Source organism: Eubalaena glacialis, chromosome 1 (assembly GCF_028564815.1).
Source record: "Eubalaena glacialis isolate mEubGla1 chromosome 1, mEubGla1.1.hap2.+ XY, whole genome shotgun sequence".
Taxonomy (NCBI): Eukaryota; Metazoa; Chordata; class Mammalia; order Artiodactyla; family Balaenidae; genus Eubalaena; species Eubalaena glacialis.
In genome coordinates this window covers 19422951-19431310 of record NC_083716.1, presented here as the reverse complement: position 1 = coordinate 19431310, position 8360 = coordinate 19422951, and positions in this window count along the sequence as shown.

The following is an 8360-nucleotide window of genomic DNA, read 5'->3' as shown; positions in this document are numbered from 1 at the left end:
ATCGTTTGTTAGATGCAACCTGACTTTAAAGAATGTTAAAATGTGAAAAACTGTGTGTATTAAAACATATGAATACAGTACTTTTACTTTAGATTCTTTAAAATGCAACAACATGCTGGGGCTAGGCAGTGCCAGGCTCTTAAATTTATTCTGACTACAGTCCTGCATTTGTTAGTCCCCCCCAACGCTAGCCCATCCCTTGGAGGGACACTGACTCTTTCACCCTGTAACCTTCACAACATTTACTGCGTGCGCCTGGCACATCGTAGGAACCCATTTACTCAATTAAATTTTATGGAGCAATCATATATTCCCAGGGGGCTGCAGTTAGTTCCTCTCCTATACCTTTTTTTCACTTAAGTGACAATCTGAGAGATGGATAGACAGACACATACACACACACCACAGTCTGAACATCTGGATGACCAAGTGACCTGATTTCAGTCCTCCTTTGTATGTGTGGGTTTATGATGGCCTTGGTGCCAGCAGCGTACCAATTGCTCTGATTATCCCAGGCTCTTGAGGAAAGTATAGATGGGGGCTTAGCACACAAAGAATTTGTTTGTGCCTGCTGAAGGGAGGAGGGGGTGGTTTTACAGTGGTTTTAAGAAAGAAATGTGGCAGTAATTGAGAGCGCAGGGACAGATCACGTTGCCTACAGAGAAGAAAGGAGGTTTTATGGCGGAGCCCCAAAAGACTACCATCACTGAAGGGATGTGCGAAGGAGTCTGAGAAAAAGCAGCCGTAGAATTAGGAGGAAACCTGGGAGAATATGACATCAAGGAGACCCAAGTAAGAAAGTCTTTCAAAAGGGAAGTACTGGTCACCAGAGCTGAATGGTTGAATTAATAATCTATAACCCTGATAGATTATATTAGATGAGTGCCTCTGAGCATAAACAAGTAGAAGAGGCAGAGTATGAAATGGTAAATGTGAAACAGCCTAGACAGGTAGAATTGCATTTGAGCAAATGCCATTTTAGAACTGCGATGTCTTACAGGATATGACTTCCACTGACTTAAATTTTCTTCTTTTCTTCGGCCCAGTTGAGTTGGGGTTCTGTCACTTGCAAACAAGGGTTCTGACAATAGCCCCATCTGCCAGATGAGCTGGCCCAGGGTTCTCTGTCCTTGGCTTGTGCCTAAACTGGATGCCCTCTGGACATTGTACTTTTTGTTGATTTTAATTGATAAATGTTTAATTTTTAAATGCCTACAAAATGTGACATATGTCAACCAGTCTCCTATCATTCAACCCACCTTGTATGTAGATATATACATTTTGTTTCAATGTGGAATTGTTAGAATGTGGATTAGGACCTCTAAAGCCAGGGAACCCTTAAAACAGCCACCAAATGATCCTCTTGACCTATCACCATTGACTTTCTCATGGGCCTGTATACTTGCCCCCCACTCCATTTGCCCTGACACCATCCTCATCCCAGTACAAACTTTAATGTGCATATGAATCACTTAGGGATCTTTTAAAATGCGATAGGTCTGTGATGGTACCTGAGATTGTTCATTTTTAACAAGTTCCTAGGTGATACCCATACTTCTGGTCCGTGGGTAGCACTTGAAGTACTGAGGCAATAAACGCTTATTATTCTCAGGTTTGACATTCAGAATTTGTACTCTTCCCTGGAAGTCTCAAAGGTCCAGAATGTGCAGTGATTTGTCATTTTATTAATCCATGAACTTTAATTAGGCAAGCTTTAAAACTGACAAATAGTATAAGCTGCTTAGCCAGTGACAACCTGGTTAACAGCCTACCAACTGCATTTTAAAAAACCAAAGTAATGTATACACTTAACACAAAAAAATCAAATTGCACTAAAAGGCTTATTAAAGAAGTGGCAGTTCCCTGTGTTGCCTGCTTACCCATCCACAACCTACAACCAGCTTCTAACCACTCCCCACTGTTTCAGCTATTTCTTCTATTTTCCTCCATCTTTGTCTCTTTCTTTCTTTCTTTCCTTCCTTCCTTCCTTCTTTCTTGCTGCGTTGGGTCTCTGTTGCTGCACACAGGCTTTCTCTAGTTGCGGCGAGCGGGGGCTACTCTTCATTACGGTGCACGGGCATCTCCTTGTGGTGGCTTCTCTTGTTGCGGAGCACGGGCTCTAGGCGCGTGGGCTTCAGTAGTTGCGGCACGGGGGCTCAGTAGTTGTGACTCGTGGGCTCTAGAGTGCAGGCTCAGTAGTTGTGGTACACGGGCTTAGTTGCTCCGCGGCATGTGGGATCTTCCCGGACCAGGGCTTGAACCCATGTCCCCTGCATTGGCAGTCAGATTCTTAACCGCTGCACCACCAGGGAAGTCCGCCATGTTTCTAAATAATATGCATACAATGCATTCGCTCTTGATAAATGAGTTTTAGACACTCTCCACTGACTTCTTGGTATGGTAGAGGAGAATTTTAGCTTGCTTACGCTACCCCTTCCCAACCTCCCTCCCTCCCATTCTAAATTGATATTTGTGTTTTTATTATTACAGCTAAATAGATATGAATCACCCCCGAGCCAAGTAGAAAGCTGTGATCACACTGTCTTTCTTACACTTTTTTTTTTGGTTAATAATTACCTCTTTTTGTTGTTGTCGTTAGTGTCCTTTGAACCCAGTTCTGTAAATAGAGTTATCCACAGGGTCAGTAATCTTTTGGTTCCTTTCTTTTCTTTTCTTCTTCTTCTTTTTTTTTTTGCCTGGATCTTCTCTGTAGGACTCTTTCCCCACTTCTGTCTGTCACCCAGTTTCAGGAGGAACCAGTCACCCTCCAGACTTACCATGCAGCTCTTGTCCTTAGACTGTCACTGCCATCATCCTAGATGCCCTTTGCATCTCTCCTGTGTTGTATCTCTTACTTCCTGGAGCCCATACCTTTCTCTTTCTTTATTTACTTTTGTTTTCAGTAGAGCATATATTCAAATAATTCCTGAAAAGCATGGGAAGTAATAGTTTTGAGACTTTTCAGCTCTTGAAATGTCTTTATTCCACTCTCAAAATTGATTTGGAGCCTGGCCAGGTAGAGATTTCTGGGTGGAAAATCATTTTCATTTGGAATACTAAAAACATTGCTGCATTGTCTTCTAGTTTCCAGTGTTGCTTTTGAGAACTCCCATACCATTCTTATAATTGTTTCTTTGTGACCTGATTTTTCTTTCCCCTCTGGAAGTTTTTGGGGTCTTCTTTATATCCTCAGAGTTTTACACATCACTGTATTGTACCTTGGTGTGGTCCTTTTTTAAAAAAACATTCATTCTGCTGGTTGCTTTCTACCCAGAGACTCACATGAATGTTGTGCTTCGACCTTCCCTAAGGCTATCTCTGCAGCTAGGTCAGTTTTCCCAGCTCCTGGGTACTGTGCTTGGCCTGTTTTGTGAGAAAGAGCCAAGTGGCAGGTAGCTGAGTGATAGCCATATGAACCCTGTGTTACCCATGCTTTGCCCTATGGTTACAGAGATCAGGTCCACTGTCATAAAACTCCAGGGCACCATGGATTGGTAGTCTATGTGAGTGGTCCCACTGAAGCTGTTCAGTGCACACCCTACATGGTCATACCCAGTGGTCCTAAGAGCCATAGCTTTTCAAACTATGTTCCATTTGACTCTGATGCCACAATATGCAACTCACAAAAAGGATGCCATAGTTAAATAATATTGGGAAGGCTGCATTTTATATATCCCTCTCTTGGAGATTCTCAGTGGAAATCTGCATACTAAAGGTTCTGAGGTCCTACAATAAAGTCACCTGGTTGACTTGACTTAATCCCTTCTTTCCCCAACTATTTTACCATGCAATCATTGTAATTCAAAGGATCCTTAGTAATATGCCATGCAATACTGGACTTTAGCAAATGCCATTGAACAATACTGTGAACTCCATGAGAGCAGAAACTATGGAAAGTCTTATTTTCTGCAGTATGCCAGGGCCTAATACAGTGCCAGGCACATAGTAGACCCTAGAAAATTATTTGTTGAATAAATCAATGAGTCAATGAATGATTGATGCTTTCACAAGTCCCTGATCTCCTTGGTACTATATGGACAAAAAGTGAGGTCCTTTTAGTGCATTATTTATGTTGTTTTGCTAGCATTGAATTCTGTGCTGTGGTCAGTTGTCTTTTCCAAATGATACGTTTTTCAGGATGCAGTGAGATTTCAGGCATTTAGATTTGTTCCCTCTGTGCACGGGTCTGGGCAAGCACAACTGTTTCCCATTAACCCAGCCACTCTGAGGCCTCCCTTCTCTCTGTGGTTTGGGCTGGAGAAGAAGCATAAGCAGGCCCTTCCCAGCGGTTTTTTGTGTGGTTGGCAACGAGCTAACGCCAGCCTTGGAAAAGGAAGGGCATGCAGCCTCTCTGACTTCACTCTGTGATTCTGGGGCCCTTGGGCAATAACGAAACTCCCAGAACCCCTTCTGAGGAGTTGCCAGGCTCAGCCTGTGTGTTCCTTGAGAAGGAAAGGAGTGAAAGTGTCTCAGAAACCCTGAGGTCTAGGAAATGTAGGATTTGGGGGCTGAGGTAAGAGCGAGAATGAAAATATTCTCCTCGTTTTTACCCTCAAGTGCAAGAGTTAATAAACTACAGCCTGAAGCCAAACCCACCCCACTGCCTCTTTTTGTACTGCCTGTGAGCTCTGAGCTTCATTGAAAGCAAAGCGAAAAGAGTAATATTTTATGACACGTGAAAATCATATGAAATTCAACTTTCATTTTCAAAGATGAAATACATAAAATCTCATTACACATCAGCATTAACAGATGAATATTTGCAATAGCTTTTGAAGACAGAGGCACTGACTTTGAACTCCAATTAAGTGAAATGTTATTCCTCAAAAAAGAATGTTATTCTTCTCATCGGGAGACCTGTATTATTAAAGAAAAAACTGTACTCTATTATCATTATTATATTTTGAACTTCATCATTAAAAATATCATAGAAATTTGTTTTCTCTTTTGCTTTTTAAGAGATACATAATAGTCCTGACTTTGCCTCTTGCCTGCAAAGCCTGAACTATTTACTCTCCGACCCTTTGCAGAAAAAGTTTTCTGACCCCTGCTTAAGCGGATTATCTGCTGTGTCGGGCTGACTTAAACTGTCACACGTGGCGGGGAGAAGGGAGTTTAAGTTGATTCATCCAGTTTTCATTCAATCAACAAGTTCTCATGGGGACCTTGTAGGTACTAGGTCCTGAGTGTATAGAATTGGTGTTCAAAGTCATCTTGGTTCCTGCCATCAGGGAACTGACAATCCAGAGTCAGGTCATTGGAAATTCACCAGCCTGTGTGTGCCGGTCTATAGGATAAGTCAAAATGACAACGAACAACTCTGGAGTTTTAAATGTGTCAGCTTGTCAGTGGGTCACCTTGGCCAGGGCACGGCTGCCCAGAAGCTCTCTGAGAAGTTCCAGAAGGGTGTGTGAGGAAGGCAGGATCAGGTGAGCACCATGAGGCCAGCAGGGGAGAAGCCAAGTCCAGGAAAGTCAACTAGGATAGGGTTGCTCTGTCCTATTGGTTCAGGCAAGAGGCCAGAGAGTTTAGCCAAAAGCAGCACCAGCGGATGAAAAACAAGGAGGTGAGCAGCGTCTGGAGCAAAGCTGCCTGTGCTGAGGGCTCTTTTATGTCCTCCGCAGAGTGTGGCTGAGAGGGTGGCCTTAGACTCCGTGGGCTCAGGGCTCCTGAGCACTGCAAGGACACGGGGGTTGTCCTCTTGGGAGGCTGAGCAATTCACAGACTCACTCCTTCCTTTAGGTCCAGAATTTCTCTTTTCTTCTGGCTGCAGGGTCCTTGCTGGGTCCACAAGTACGCACATTGAAGTGCTCACCTCAGATGCTGCCGAATCACCTTCCTCCCAAAGTTGCGCCAATTTACACTTGCACTCGCGGCGGACCAGAGTACTCACTTCTACATACCCTTGCAAGCACTGGGTTCTAATAATTGGAAAAATTTCGCATTTCTTCCACAGCAGTGAGGTTGAACCTCTTTTAATGTTTATTGGCCACCTGCCTTTCTTCTGTGAATTCTTTGTTTATATTCCTTGCCCATATTTCTGTTTGGATGTTTGAGTTGTTCTTACTTGTAGGCACTCTTTGTACATTAAGCATGGACATCTGTTGGTAGGAAGAAAAAACACTATATTTTGTGTTTTAAAATTTTTTTAATTTTTTTTCAAATTTTATTTTATTTATTTATTTTAAATTTTATTTATTTTAAATTTTATTTATTTATTTATTTATTTTTGGCTGTGTTGGGTCTTCGTTTCTGTGCGAGGGCTTTCTCTAGTTGCGGCAAGTGGGGGCCACTCTTCATCGCGGTGCGCGGGCCTTTCACTATCGTGCCCTCTCTTGTTGCGGGGCACAAGCTCCAGACGTGCAGGCTCAGTAGTTGTGGCTCACGGGCCTAGTTGCTCCGTGGCATGTGGAATCTTCCCAGACCAGGGCTCGAACCCGTGTCCCCTGCATTGGCAGGCAGATTCTCAACCACTGTGCCACCAGGGAAGCCCTATTTATTTTTTATACAGCAGGTTCTTATTAGTTATCCATTTTATACATATTAGTGTCTACATGTCAATCCCAATCTCCCAATTCATCACACCACCACCACCGCCCCACCACACTTTCCCCCCTTGGGGTCCATACGTTCGTTCTCTACATCTAAAACACTATATTTTGAAGCACCTATGGGTGGCGGTGGGCCACCTGGAGCAGGTACTGAGGTGCCAGAAGTCTTTGTTTGACATTAGGGATATTAATCCTCTGTCTGTTAAACGCTGCAAATATTTTACCCAGTCTGCTATTTGCTTTTAAACTTTATCTATGCTGCCTCCTATGTAGGAGTTTTAAATGTTTAAATGTTTCAGTATTCAAACCTGTCTTTTTTTTCTTTCTGGCTTCTGGGTTTCCTGTCTTGCTTAAGAAGTCTTCTCCATCCTCATATTACATAATTAGTCTACTCTCTTTTCTTGTAATGCTTTTATGGCTTCACTTATTTACATTCATATCTTTAATATTACAGGAATTTCTATCTGGAGTAGATGAGGAATTTATGTTCCCAGCATAGATGCTATGTTTCTGAGATTTTCTTCTCTCAACTCTCTGAATGCATTAAGGGACCCATAATTTTTTAAGTAAAAAAGCCCCATGTGCAGTGTGATCCTATTCATGCACTCATTTATATGAACAATTCTACAGCTTGTTAATGCTGGTTATTAATACAAATGTTAATATTGGTTATTTCTGTGTGATGGGATTGAAGATGCTTTTAATTTTTCTCTCTTCTCATCTGTATTTTCTTGTTTTGCTACATAAACAACTATTATCTGTGCACTGAAATGTATTTAAAGAAAGAAGTATCAGGAAGAGTGCAGTTAACCTAATATCTCCCATTGACCTAGGCCCCATCCTTGAAAAGCAACAAGTCTATAAGCTTCTTGAGGGCAGCCCCATGTTTCTTGGGTGCCCCTCCCTTCCACGCATCTAGCATGGGGCCTGACCAGCAGCAGAAGGTGCAGCTCAATTGGTTAAATTTCTGTACAAGCCCACGGTGTCCACACAGATGTGAAGACAGTGGCTTGGCACGTTGAAAAAGATGTTTCTTCTGGACAGAAACTGTATTTCCTGGTTCCTCCCTCCCTCCTCCCACAGTGGGCTTGCCACATACCCTGGGAAGAGTCCACACTCTAAACAATAGCCAAGGCAAAACAAATTAACATTCCAGGCCAACTCTTCAACAAGCATGCTTGTTAGGATCATTCCTAGACAGTCTTCAAGAACAATTCAAAACCAAGGGATTACCCCTCACTATCCCAATGGTTACTTTGGATAGTGTTTGATACCTTTTCAATAGTTTCTCCATTCCTATTATTTGATTTTTGATCCTTGGGCCAAACACTAGTGTTCAGAGAACATGTATGACTGTGCCCTCCAGAGCACTCGTGGAATATGTACGTCTTTCCCGATGTCTGACTGTTCAGGATACTGGAGAATTTCCCCTTTAAGCACCCAAACATTATTTATTTGAAACACTTGCAAGGAAATTCTTCTAAAATAATATTCTGTAAAGCCCTGCCTTGCTAAACAGTAGAAATAGAGTGCAGTCATTTGAAATGTCCTTGGAAAGTCCTTGAAGGGTCAATTATCACACTAGGCTCCTAGGTGTGATGGCCTTTGGAGCTATTGACATGTGTAACCGTATTCGCTCGAGTACTACATGGCTTGTGTTGCTTTCAAGGATCTTGTTTCTGCCCAACAATTTTTTTTTTCTCTTTCCTTGCTCTTTTGGTTGCCTTTTGTGGCTGTCAGTCATCAGTATGCCTATCTCTAGCAGACCAGCTCCCTGCTAATCAATTGTTTGTCATCTGTGGTCAGCCA